Here is a 14386-nt window from a genome sequence, read left to right as displayed (position 1 = left end):
CTACATAAATGTACAATTTTAAAGCTTTTTTCATAAAATGTCCTATCAAATAATGAGTAACTAAACAATAGGATGGGATCAGCTTAACCTTTTAGAGGGAGAGAGCCACCGTAACTGGAATTGTGTCAAAAAGAGACATCAGAATTAGCCTTATAGGGTGAAGAAGGTATTCCACAAGAGATGGCATTATGTCATATCTTATTAACCCCTTTGACATTGCATAGATTTCAGTGAGATAAAAATGTGGTTAAATCTCTCTTACTGCAATCAGCGTACAGTGGTGCCTCGCAAGTCGAATTTAATTCGTTCCACGGTTAACACTGTCTTGCGAAAAATTCATCTTGCAAAATGCATTTTCCCATAGGAATGCATTGAAATCTAATTAATGTGTTCCTATGGGCAAAAAAAATCAGAACAAAGTCAAATTTGGTTTACAAAGGGTTTATTAAGTGCTCTTTAAGGCCATACATATCGTGCAGATGATTTTAAAAATTTCAATTAAAAAAATTTAATTCATCTTGCGAAGCACAGCCATAGGAACATTCATCTTGCGAGTCATCAACCCCATTGTCAAAACCATTCATCTTGCGAGTTTTTTGTCCTGCGAGGCATTCGTCTTGCGACGTACCACTGTACTGTTCTACTGAATAGTTGCTCAGAGATTCACTCAGAGCTATTTAGTAGGCCACCATAACTGTACTGAATAGCCTGCTCTGGCATCCGCCTGGGTCTTGAATATTGAATATAAACTATTTGCATGTACCAATGAGAGTGCTGGAGAGGCGGAGTCACCAGATATAAGAGTCTTGGCAGGAGGAGGAGGGGGAGATTACTGAGAATTGGAGTTGGAGGGTTTAGAAAAGAGGATTGGTATTTGGAGTTTGGAGGAGAGAGAGAGAGGGAGTGGGCAGTTGTGACTGGATGAAGTTGGGTGTTCTGTTAAGAGTTAATGGCATTGATTGTGCCTTCATCACCTCTAACAAGAAGCAATTTCTATTTGGTTCTTTTGAAAATGACAGATTGCCTGAACCTCTGTGAATAAACAATGTTGATGTAATCAACTGGTGCCAGCAGAACGGCACGTAGCTTGGGCTCTTGCCTGGTGAGACAACCAAGGGGCAGGTGGGAACGTGACAATGCCAGAGTTCAAATGATGTTTTGTTGACTGTTTTGGTTGGCGCTGTGAGCCTGTGCTGCAGGGTCAGAAGACCAGCAGTCGTAAGATTGAATCCACGTGACGGAGTGAGCTCTCATTGCTTTGTCCCAGCTCCTCGCCAACCTAGCAGTTTGAAAGCATGCAAATGCGAGTAAATAAATAGGTACCACCTCGGTGGGAAGGTAAAACGGTGTTCCTTAGTCACGTTGGCCACGTGACAATGGAAACTGTCTTCGGACAAGCGCTGGTTCTATGGCTTGAAAAATGGACTGAGCACCGCCCCCTAGACACGACTGGACTAAAAATGTCAAGGGAAACCTTTACCTTGGTCAGCAATCTGTTCTGCAGATAGATGACTGTCAATGTTGCATTCACCCAGTATTTACGAGGTAGTTTTGCTTCAATGAGCATGCACCTGACCATGTCCATGGTTGACCGATTCTTTCTCTCTGCCACACTGTTCTGTCCAGGAGTGTATGCCACTGTGTGTTGATGATGAATTCCTTGCTCTCTGAAGTAAGTCTTCATATGCTGTGAGATATACTCCCCCCCCCCGAAGACAGGAGGGCCTGGTGTGCTCTGGTCCATGGTGTCACAAAGTGTCAGATACAGTACAACTAAACAACTAAACAACTAAACAACAATACTCATGCCCATTGCTTGACCTCACAATCTGAGGCTTCCTATTGAACTTGTTCTTCACCATCTAAACATATGCCTTCATTGCATCAAAGGTCTCAGATGTTCTTTGAGTAGGTTAATCACACAGTATCTTGAATGGTCACCAATGAAAGTCACCATCATCATCGCACATTTTTATTGAATAAGTCAACAGGCCATTTCAATATTACATAGCAAAACATATAAATATAAATAAATGTATACAATGATAATAAACAAGAATAAATGTGCATTAAAATTACATTTAAAACAACTATTTAAAGCAAACCCCATTGACACTCCAGGTAACCTCTTAGTGGTTATACCTAAGTAGTGAACCTCTTTAGTGGCATACCTCAACTAAACAGACTCTTTACCAACATCTTGTTTCCTCAGGATTGGTGCTTTTACAGCAAAAATTGACACTTTAAGAGTTAAACGGGGGTTATCCCCTTGTAGTAAATAAGTCAAATTACTTTCATTCCCCAACGCTCCAAATAGGGTGCAAAGTAAAATTTTCTGATATTAGCATATATTTTACAATGTAATAGATAATGTGCCAGATCTTCAACTTTTGCTGTCCCACAATTACATGGTCTATGCTGTATGGGAATGCCCTGATATCGGCCTTGTGACATCCTTGTCTCCATTCGCTCAAAGTGGAGATGGGTAAACGCCATAAGAAGATCTTTTTTCATTGGAAAGAGCATGTATTTTTCTACGTGAAAAATGGTTTTAGCCATTTCACAGATTGCACTGAAGATAAGGCCGTAATAGCTGTTTGAGCTCTGATGTCAAACACTCTTTTTTTGAAAGCATTTTTGCTGTTAGAATTACTTAAACTAATGGCCTCAACACTCAAGCCCTGGTTATCTATCTATCTATCTATCTATCTATCTATCTATCTATCTATCTATCTATCTATCTATCTATCTATCTATCTATCTATCTATCTATCTATCTATCTATCTATCTATCTATCTATCTATCTGTCTGTCTGTCTGTCTGTCTGTCTGTCTGTCTGTCTGTCTGTCTGTCTGTCTGTCTGTCTGTCTGTCTGTCTGTCTGTCTGTCTGTCTGTCTATTGCATTTATACCCCACCTATCTGGTCAAACGACCACTCTAAGTGGCTAGAGAGCATTTAAGAAAAAATCGCAAACCAGCATTTTATTGTGGGATTAGACATTTATTCCCCTTTTCCTGCAGAGGAGGCAGAAGGAAACAGTCCGGGTAGTTGGGGCTTGTCAGCCTTGAAAGGCAGCCCATCTAGGAGAAGGAAAACTCAAACCTCCACTACCTTGTGGCTATATCTACTGATGGAAAAGTCTTCAGGAGTTAACATCAAGGCAAAATCCGGAGTCCCAGAGACTGTTTGTGCCATTATGACAACTCCTGCGACGTTGCTGCAACCGTTTGTATTGGCTCTTGCCTTTCCATTGGACTATTTCAGTGACGTGGGGAGGAGGGATTCGATGCTTGGGTAACAGCCTATCCTCCATATTATTTTGCCCAGGCTTTGTGCTCTGGAGAGAACACTCCAGCTTCGCATACAGCATTCAAATAACTGTCAGGATTTGTTCCTTTAAGTGAACAAGGGGTTAAATTTAATATTGTAGTAAAGAATGCAAAGTCATGCCTGTAACATCAAGTCAATGGATGACTGATACCATACAGATGGGACAAGCTTAGGTAATGCTTGTCAACCATGTTCACCTGCCATGTCTGCAGTGATAGGATGCTCTCATCTATTTGATCAAAAGAGTCAGAACAGTACTTTGCCACTCAGTTGTGAGTCTGGTAGTGACTTTACTTGAATGTGAAATGTAATGTTGCTCTGAGATGTCTATCCCAATGTATATGTTGCCATGTATATATGTCTGACCAAGTCTAATATGTTATAAGTCTTATAGAACTCTCTCCATGCATTTTCTTACATGTCTGCATCTTTACTCTGCTTATGAAGGGGAGGATATGAAGCGAACAGATAAGAGGCTCTGTGTAACTTGTTATCTTGGTTCCAAGGTTTGTTTTTCCCTAACAGAGTGCTCTTAGAAGCTTCATTATCTAATCTGACTCCAAGCTTCTGTAGAGGCAAATGCCATAGCAAGCCTCTGGAGTTGACCCCGCGCCAACAATAACATGGGAAGTAGCAGTTGCAGGTTATAAGTTTTTGCTTGATTGCCGTAGAGCATGACACCAGGTGCTACTTCCGATGGTGGGAGAGGTTATTGCATCTCACTAAGTAGCTACTGCCTGCCTTAAGCTGACCAGTCCCCAGCCAGTAAGGTGCTACCTCGCCATGGTTTGTTAACCTCATGGGGTGCATGGGGTTTAGGGTGAAAGCTGACAAGCAGATCGATAATCCTGCACCATGCAACGATCATAAGAAAACTTCTGCCCTAAAGTTGGGCACCTGGAATATTTGGACAATGACCCCTGGCTTTTCTGATGACCTGCAGTAAATAGATGATGTGCGCAAGACAGCTGTCATCGACATGGAACTGAGAAGGCTGCAGATGGACACTGTTGCCCTGCAAGATATGAAATTGCCAGACATAGAATCTGTCAAAGGAAAAATTTCTTATTTTTTTGGCAGGGAAAATCACTGAATGAGACCAGGGAATATGGTGTTGGCTTTGGAGTCAGAAATGCTCTGCTGAGATCCATCGTTCCACCTACAGTGGGGAATGAAAGAATCCTGTTTCTGCAGCTCCATTCATCAGTGGGACTGGTCACCCTCATTAGTGCATATGCACCAACACTGTTGTCCACAACAGAAGTGAAAGACAAATTCTACAATGATCTGGCAGCTACTATCAAAAAAGTCCCTGAGAGAGAACCACTGTTAATTCTCGGAGACTTTAACGCAAGAGTTGGTGCTGATCACAATTCTTGGCTCACTTGTCTAGGCCGTTTTGGCATTGAAAAGATGAACGAAAATGGCCAACGCTTGCTGGAGTTTTGCTGTTATTATGGTCTTTGTGTCAGCAACACATTCTTTAATACGAAGCTTCAACACAGTTTCCTGGAGACATCCAAGATCCAAGCATTGGCATCAGCTCGATTTGATCCTCACTAGATGCTCTAGCTTTCCTAGTACAGTATTACGATCACACACAATTATCAGAGTGCTGATTGAGATACTGATCACTCCCTGGTGTGTAGTAGAGTAAAACTGTGAATAAAGAGATTGTATCACACAAAAAAAGAAGGAAGACCACATACTGACATCAGCAAGATTTGTGATCAAAGAAAAGTGGAGGAATTTGCCCAAGTGCTTGAGGAAACCCTTCCAGGCCCAGCTGATGCAAATGCACCTGAATGATGGGAACATTTCAAGAACATCGCTTTGTCCACATTTGGCAAGAAGATCAAAAAGATGGCAGACTGGTTCGAAGCCTATTCGGAGGAGTTGATGCCAGCCATGGAGAAAAAGAGGAGAGTTCTAGCAGCATACAAAGCCTGTCCTACTGAGTACAACTTGCAGGCTCTTCGAGTTGCTCATAGCAAAGTCCAACAGGCTGCCAGGAGATGTCCTAATGATTATTGGCTTCAGTTCTGCTCTCAGATACAGATAGCAGCGGACACACGTAACATCAAGGGAATGTATGACAGTATTAAGCAGGCTTTAGGTCCAATACAGAAGAAATCTGCTCCCTTGAAGTCTGCTACAGCCGTGACTACAAGCCTTTGACTGTGTTGACCACAGCAAACTATGGCAAGTTCTTAAAGAAATGGGAGTGCCTGACCACCACCTCTGGAGCTACTTGTCCTTGTCCTCCGCTCTTCCTCAGTAGCATGTTGGATGCCTTCTGACCTGAGGGGCTCATCTTCCAGCGTCATATCTTTTAGCCTTTTGTTTCTGTTCATGGAATTTTCTTGGGAAAGATACTTGGGAAAGATTAGCTTGCCAGTTCCTGCTCCAGAGTCAGAACTCTGCACTATGACCTGTCCATCTTGGGTGTCCCTGCACGGCATAGCCCATAGCTTTTCTGAATTACTCTAACCCCTTCGCCGCGACAAGGTAGCAATCCGTGAAGGGACTATCAACTGTAAAAGCGGCAGAACCAGTTTGGTAATTTGAGCTTTGTTGTCCGATATGCTCTTCTTGCAAGGAAGGGATCAGACTATCCTGTCCTTCCTTATGCTCCTTATATGACTGAGCAAAGAACTGAATTCTGGAGGCATCGAATTAAGGATCAGAATAACTTGCATTCTTTTGCTTAAAGTTTCACCTGCCACAGCCAATTTTTCAAATATTGCTTACATTCTCAGAATATATTGATCCAATGATTCTGATTTCTCCTGCCATTTGGACTGTGTTGCTTGTTTTAGTAAATTGGCAATACTCTGTCCTTGATCACCTTGCTATAGTGCTCTTGGATGTTTTCTCATGCCTGATTTGAACCAATCTCTTTTCTATTAAAGACTGAATTATGAGACCGTTTGCTTTTGCATTCTTCAGTTTCCAATCTGCATACTGGTTATGTGTTATATCAGGTTCGTCCTCTGTTAAAACCTCAAGCACTCCCTGGATTTCACACAGATTCTCCAGGCAAAATAACGAGTTTTGGAAATTAGCAGGCTGGAACTTTGACATGGAATATTTTATCTCAGACATTTTTACTCAAAAACAGAATGGCCAAAACCCTTTTTTTCAGTAACGCGTATCTGGGACCACAGCAGCACTTCACTCTAACTGCTTGACCTTCAAGTTTAAGGACTCTTAGTAGCTCAGCAATGGAAGAGTAATTAGATCACAACGAACCATCCTTTGCTACCAATAGGCCTCTTCCAACTTCATGATTCTATGATACCATCAACCACGGTATCCTCCTGGACCAGTTGTTGGGGTTGGGTGCACAGCACTATGCTGGTTTCAGTCCTTCCTCGATGACTGGCATCAGATGATTCAACTTGGGGTGGCTGTTTCAAACCACAAGGTGCTACATAGGCGAGATAATCATCCTCCCATTGCTGTTTTGTATTATATGAGGCTGCTGGGGGAGATCATCTGGAATTTTGGAGTTCATTGTCATAATCTTGCTAATGACACAAAACTCTATGTATCTCTTTCTCATCCTCAGCTGTGCCAACCCTGGAGTGTTGCCTAGAATAGTGAGCCAATCCATGGTTATGGATTGGATCAGGGCTAATGGACTGAAATTAAATTTTGACTAGATCCTGTTGTTAGGAGGGAATCCCCATTGATTATAAGGCTACTTAGATGGTCTGGTGTCACACTCCCTCTGAAGGCTCAGGTTCATAATCTGAGTATGCTCTTGGACTAAGCCCTTTCAATGGAGAATCTGATCACAGCTTGTGGACCAGTCTGCCTTTTATCAGCTTAGGCAAATTGCACATCTTAACTCCTATCTCAACAGGCCTTCTACAACTTTATCCTGTACCAATTTTGGTTTAATCATCTGTTTTGAGTATTAACATTCATGTCACTATTTTGCTGTCATTTGCTATGTCAGATATTTTTATATATAGTTACTATATGTTTTGGTTCCCTTTTATTTGATGTTTTAATGTGATCATTATTGGATTTTACTTTATGTTTACATTGCTATATTGTGAGCTGCCTAAAGTAGTGACCCAGCTACTAGGTGAAACAAACAAACAAACATACATTACAGATAAAAATAAATAAATACTTAAAGTACTGTCCAAACTACTTTAAATGAATGTGTTCTTAAATACAACATTAAAATGCATATATGTCTATACTCATAGAATCACAAAATCATATTATTATGTGTCCTGCACTCTGGGATCATCAAGGACAGATCCTGCCTCTCGTCTGTATGATTACTTTCTGAGTATTGGGAAAGTGTTCTCATATCTCCCTTCAGTCTTCTCTTCTCAAGGCTAAAGTTGCCCAGTTCTTTCTATCTTTCTTCATACTGACATAGAGAATGTGATATGTAAGAGCAGGAGCAGTTCCCTCCGCCACGGACACAAAAACAAACAACACCCTCCTACTCCCAGGTTCAGGAGTAAGGACATTATCATTTCCCATTAAACTTCCTCTCTTCTGCTACAAAAAGAACACAACCCCCCAAACAAAACAAAACACCGTTTACTAACCTATATACAGCCCTTTTCACTTGAATAGGTTAGACTGATTCTTTCTAAGGTTTGCTTACGGAACACACAAGGAGATATCTTTACATGGGAAAATATCTACACACTGTGATTATAATGAGGGCTGGTATTCCAAGTCAAGAGGAGAAACTGCTTAATATAAGGTTTTGGAGCTTTACGCAAGATTTTGCCCATACAGGTGTCACGTTCCCGCCTGTCCCTTGGTTGTTTCACAAAGCAAAAGGCACAACCAATGAGTCATTTAGCTGCCACCAGTTGATTACATCAACATTATTTATTATGAATGATAGAGGTCCAGGCAATCTGTCATTTTTAAAAGAACCGAATAGAAATTGTTTATTATTACATGTGATGAAGGTACAATCAATGTCGTTAACTCTTAACAAAGCATCCTACTTCATCCACTCTCAACTGCCCACTCTATCTCTCTCTACTCCAAACTCCAAATTCCAATCCTCTTTTCTAAAGATTGTTGTGGGTTTTTTGGGCTCTTTGGACGTGTTCTGAAGGTTGTTCTTCCTATCACATTGCCAGTTTCTGTGGCCGGCATCTTCAGAGGACAGCACTCTGTGCTCTGGTGCAGTTTGTTTGGAAGATGGGTATTTATGGCTGTGAGATCAGCTATTGTCCTTTTCAGGAGATGGGTAATTATTGTGTCTTGTTGTGGGTGTATTGTTGTGATAAGGAGGAGAGATTATCTGTCACTGTGATTGTTGGATGTCATTAGCTGGTCTTTTGTGTGTACTGATCCCAGGTCCTTGTGGCTGGGTAGAGTTCATTGACCTTTTGCACACTGTATTTTTCAGAGCTGGGAGCCAAGTTTTGTTGAGTTTCAAACTTTCCTCTTTCTTGTTGAAGTTCTGTTGATGTTTATGGATTTCAATGGCTTCCCTGTGCAGTCTTCAAAATACTGAAATACTGGACAACGCCAGCAATCATTACGTTAGACTGCACAGGGAAGCCATTGAAATCCATAACCATTAGATCCCGGCCATGAAAGCCTTCTTGAATACCTCTTTTCTAAACTCGACTCCAGAGCTGAAGAAGGGGTTCTACTTGGCTATGCACCAGGATTCAAGGGATACAAGATCATGCACCTGAAAACAGGTAAAGTTGACATTGCAAAGTGGTGACCAGAGTCCTGACAATTGTCATGGAGAGAATGAAGATGAGGGAGACTAACCTGAGTTTTACTATCCTGTGTTTCAATATGCAGTCGACACTGAAACCCAGAGAGAAGAGGGTGTCCAAATTGTAACTCCACCAGACGATTAAGAGGCTGGTGCACCAGATGAGGCTGAGATGCTAGGAGATGTTCCAGAGTCAACGCCAAGTCCAGAACCAGTCCAAAGATGTTCATCAACATCAAACAAGGAAGTTCCAGCAAAGCGACTGTCCTACTTTGCAGGGTTGTCAGTACCAAAAGAGCCTGCATCATGGAATGAAGTGCAGCAGCTGCCCACAGTGGAATAAAACAAGTGGAAAACAGCAGTGCAAGAGGAATTTGATGCACTACCAAAGAACAAGACATGGACTCTTGAAAAATTGGCAGTTGGCAAGAGGACCATCGGTTGCAAATGGGTCTTTTAGGCCAAGCAAGATGAAAGAGGACATGTACAAAGGTACAAAGCTAGGCTTGTTGCAAAGGGCTACTCTCAAAAAAAATGGAGAGGACTTTGATGAGACCTTTTCTCAAGTTGTCAAGCACACCACCATTAGGATGCTTCTAAGCCTAGCTGCTTCCAGAAAAAATGCATGTTGAACATCTGGATGTGAAAACTGCATTTTTGCATGGAGAAATTGAGGAACTATGCATGCAACAGCCTCCTGGCTTCATGAATCCCAATAACAAGGATCTAGTGTATAAGCTTCAGAAGTGGATCTATGGCTTAAGGCAGGCAGCGAGAGCATGAAGTGAGAAGCTGAGCAAGATGCTGTTAAGCCAAGACTTCATCAAAAGAAAAGTGGACCCCTGTCTCTTCACATGAAACGAAGATGGCAGACTTGTGTACATACTTACATATGTGGATGACCTGATGCTTTGTTGTGAAGATCAACAAGACATCAAAGAGTGATTTTTTTTCTTCGGCCGGAATGGACTAATTGCATTTCAATACATTTTAATGGGAAATGGTGCTTCAGCTTATGACCATTTCGAGTTACGACCATCTTCCAGAACCAATTAAGTTCGTAATTCGAGGCACTACTTGGAGCACTGGTTCTTAACCTTTGTTACTCAGATGTTTTTGGACTGCAACTCCCAGAAGCCTTCACCATCAGCTCTGCTGGCTGGGGTTTCTGGGAGTTGCAGATCAAAAAACCCTGAGTAACAAAGGTTAAGAACCAGTGACTTGGAGGATGAGAGGGTGAAGGAGGCGATGGTAAAATGGGCACAAATTTTTGAGTACAATATTGATATTGATGAATGGACAAAGATGTAGAAAGAGAATCATAAAATGATTAAACCAGTGAATCTTAGAGAAAATGTCCTTAAAATGTTTCATAGATGACACTTTACCCCTTTAAGGTTGGCAAAAATGTCAGAAGATAACAGTAACGCATGTTGGGAGTGTAAAAAAAATCCAGGGGCTTATTATCATATGTGGTGGTTATGTAAAAAAGGAAAAAATGGATACATGTTTTGGAAATGGTAAAAGAGATTGTTCAACAAAAAAAAAAAAAAAATTTAAATCTGAAATGCTATTACTGAATATAAGGCCAGAAATCAGTGACAAGAAAATATAGTCTACTGTATATATTCACAGCAGCTAGGTTACTCTGGTCCCAAAAATGGAAGAATGTAGAGATACCAACATGATGAGTTATTAAAGAAGCTATTGAATATTGCAGAACTAGACATGCTTTCACAACTCCGGGAGGCAGTAGAAGACAGGAGGGCCTGGCGTGCTCTGGTCCATGGGGTCACGAAGAGTCGGACACGACTAAACGACTAAACACACACAGACATGCTTTCAGAGGCACTGCAGGATCAACCAAGAAACTTTGTAAAGCAAAGCTGGAAGCTGCTATATAACTGGGCCCAGAAAAAGACAGGAACTTGGGGGGGGGGGGAATTAGTTTATAGCGAACTAGTGCTCACTGGAATCCCCTTGTATATACATTGATGACCGGACAACGGTGAAATCTCCGACTTATAGGAAAAGGGAGGATGTTTAGATGTGTTTTTACTGTTATTGTCTGTCTGTTTGTTCTGTTAATTATCTGTTAGATTGTTAATGTTTTTAAGTTTGTATTGTTTAGATATGAATAAATTGGTTATTTAAAAATATAACTGGATAAGACAGAGCGATAGACATCTCAGTTTGATGCATTGCCATACTACCAGAGTTTAGGTCCCTATGGATGGTGTCAATCTTTGTTCAAAAGTGGGCAGCAAACTGCTCACCTGTCAAGGAATCTAGTTGAGGCGCTGGATGCTCTTTGATGATGTGGAAAACCCGATAAAGCACCACCTGTTGGTTAGCTGCCTCCCCAATCCACCCAATATTGTAGATTTTCTTGGCAGCCTGGATGGCATTACAATATTTGCCAGATATATTTTCTTACCGCAGCCCGATTAACATCCAAGGAAACTTTTTTCCAGATGCTCTCCAGTCTTCTCCTAACTTGTTTCATGGCCTGAGGCTCCTAGTAAACCAAGGGGAGGAGCAAGCTTTGAAATGCAGAAGGCATTTCGGAGCAATAGAGGCAACTGCCCCATTTCTTGCTGAGTACCATTCGAAGACCTGGTTTTAACAAACACATTGGCCAGCTCATTTGGAAACCAACCCAAGGCACTGTAATAGTAATGACTTCCTATACCTAATTGTGATAAAATACTGCAAATTTTATTTCAATTTATATTTGCACGAATGAAACAATATTTTCTGAAACTTACTAGGCATGTCCAGCAGTAAATTTAGGCACTCAGAAAACAAAAATAAAAAGAAACAAAATGAAATTTAAAAACAACTTTTTTAAAATTGAAGTTCCCCCATAGTCCGTGGTCCTATGTTAAAGATCTCCAAATATGTTTCTTGGGAATAATTAGCACTACGTATACAAAAGGCCGTATGTTAAGAAACCTATACCTTTTCCATTAGGTCTGAATGAGTGGGAAAAAACAGCTGACCTACGACATGCAATGCAGCTCGTTAAGACATTTATGATGAGAAAAGATTCAAGCTATGAAGATAAGGATGGTAAGTAATGAATTCAAGTACTTCCAATTCTTTCCACCAGATTCTCTACCCAGGATACATCCACCGAGCCAAAGTGATGTGCAATCTCTGAAGTCAGCTTAGAGAAAGACCAAGTTAATAACTGGGTTAGATGGGAACAATGGTGATTGGAAGAAGAACCAAGAATCCATCACTCATTTTCCTCATGGTTGTTAGGCACCACAGTTCTAATATGCTGCAGGAATAGTCAGAACAGCTGCAAAATGTGTAGAAAACAACCAGGGGGTTATAGACTCCTCTATTTGAGGAAAGAGTGGAACGTGAGAAGCTCTTCAGCTTTATGGCCATCTTTGAAAAGTAGTACAGGAGTTCATGAACGCCTTAAGGGGGACAGGCAAGTTTACAGGCTACTGAATTCTCCACATTGAACTGAATAGATTTAACGGGTGTTTAAGGCTCATCTCTCTGAATTAGACCTGTGACTTAGTAGAAATGTTGGGCTGAAGACTGCATTTGTTTTCAAAGTGGACAGGGTGACAGAGTGTGGTAGTGAGCCAGGGGTACCAACTAGTAGATTTCCCAGAGAACGAAGTTGCTCAGTGAGTTATCAAGCAAAGAGACAATATTAATTGTAGAAAAATTATATTGAATCAAGTTTTCAGCTAGGTTCATACATACAGCATAGTCCTTATTCAGTCCTTTTGTCATCCACGGCAATATCAGTACAGTGGACCCTCGACTTACAGACGGCTCGACTTACAGACTTTTCGAGTTACAGACGTCTCTGGCTGCAAAATTTAGATTTGACTTGCAGCCAGAGAATCGACTTACAGACCAGAAAAAAACCAAAATGGAATAAAAATAGAATAAAAACCACTGGTTATGGGATTAATCGGTTTTCAGTGCATTGTAGGTCAATGGAGATTCGACTTACAGACTTTTTGACTTGCAGCCACCATTCCAATACGGATTAATTCCTTAAGTAGAGGGTCCACTGTAGGTTCAGTCCAGTAAATCTTTATCCTTGTTAAATCCATCTGACAGCATTCCTCAGATCCACACCACAAGATTGAATGCTGGAACTGCTGGCTGTATTCCACCTTCAGCCAATCGTTGGCTTCCTTACACAGCTGTTACAAGTTTTACTACATATCTTGTTCCTTCACAGCTGTCTAATCAGTATTTTATAGTATTTCTTTACAGTGATTCTTACAAATACTTACAGCATTTAAAAGTTCTTACATATGGTTTTACAAAACTGTATTAACAATTCTACTCAGGTTCTCATCAGACCAGTCACAGGGGCTATAAAACAATGGCCACTTCATTTATTTATTTATTTGAGTTATTTTTATCCTGCCTCTCTCCTTGAAAAGGATCCAAGACAGCTTACATTACTGAAAGGCAATATTCAAAGCTTAAAACAAGTGACAGGAGAAGCTCTTTTCCTCCAACTTTCAAAACATTTATCCTGAGAATGCAAATCTTTGCTTATTTTTTTCTTTGAAAAAAAAGTGAATGTTTTCTTCACAGTGGAAGAAATTTCTTTCTTTGGTTGTTGTGGGTTTTCCAGACTGTTTGGCTGGGTTCTGAAGGTTGTTCTTCCTAACGTTTCACCAGTCTCTGTGGCCGGAATCTTCAGAGGACTGGAGTCAGAACTCTGTGCTCCTGTGGTTTTCCATAAAATTGCACCAGAGCACAGAGAGAGTTCTGACTCCTGTCCTCTGAAGATGCTGCCCACATAGGGTTGCCAGACGTCTGGAAAAGGGAGGACATGTCCTGCTTTTTAAGCGAAAATCCTGCGTCCGGCAGGCAAAGCTAAAAAGCTTTAAAATGTCCGGCATTTCTACCTGAAAATGTAAATCACCTCTCCCTCCCTCCTTGGTTGTAAGGCATTTGTAAATCCTCCCAGCAGCGGCTTGTAAATCCTCCGTTCTGATCGGAGATAAGCCAGTTTAATTGGTCCCCCGCTGTGCAGCAGAGCCGGGGCAATCAGTGACTGCTTCCGGGGGAGGTGACTGAGAGCAGGAGGGAAACTTCAATCAAGGAGGGAAGAAAGGTGCGAGAGAGCTTGACAGAGGCTTGTTTAAAAGTAAGATTGGGGAAAATTTAGGGAGGGAGGGAGGATGTATGTGAGTGAGAAAGAGACTTAGTTTTATAAAATCATGAAAAAAAGGTTGTGACTGCAAGGGAGAGACGGCTCAAAGGTGCGAGGGAGGGATGAGTAGAAATGGACATGAGAGGAAATGGACATAGTGAACTGAAGCAACTGATTGTT

At 41.3% G+C, this 14386-nt stretch overlaps 1 long non-coding RNA gene across 1 annotated transcript in view; it reads left to right on the top strand.

The window, feature by feature from the left end:
• The first annotated feature begins 3078 nt into the window (after positions 1-3078).
• The window catches only part of LOC110086602 (uncharacterized), a 65940-nt gene continuing 54632 nt past the window's right edge, over positions 3079-14386 (top strand). The window contains exon 1 of the long non-coding RNA XR_012087841.2: positions 3079-14200. This is a non-coding gene — a long non-coding RNA (uncharacterized LOC110086602). The remainder of the gene's footprint in view (positions 14201-14386) is intronic.

This window comes from Pogona vitticeps, chromosome 5, assembly GCF_051106095.1.
Source record: "Pogona vitticeps strain Pit_001003342236 chromosome 5, PviZW2.1, whole genome shotgun sequence".
Lineage (NCBI taxonomy): Eukaryota > Metazoa > Chordata > Lepidosauria > Squamata > Agamidae > Pogona > Pogona vitticeps.
The sequence above is the reverse complement of the archived record's forward strand: the minus strand, read 5'-3'. Positions and strand labels throughout refer to the sequence as shown.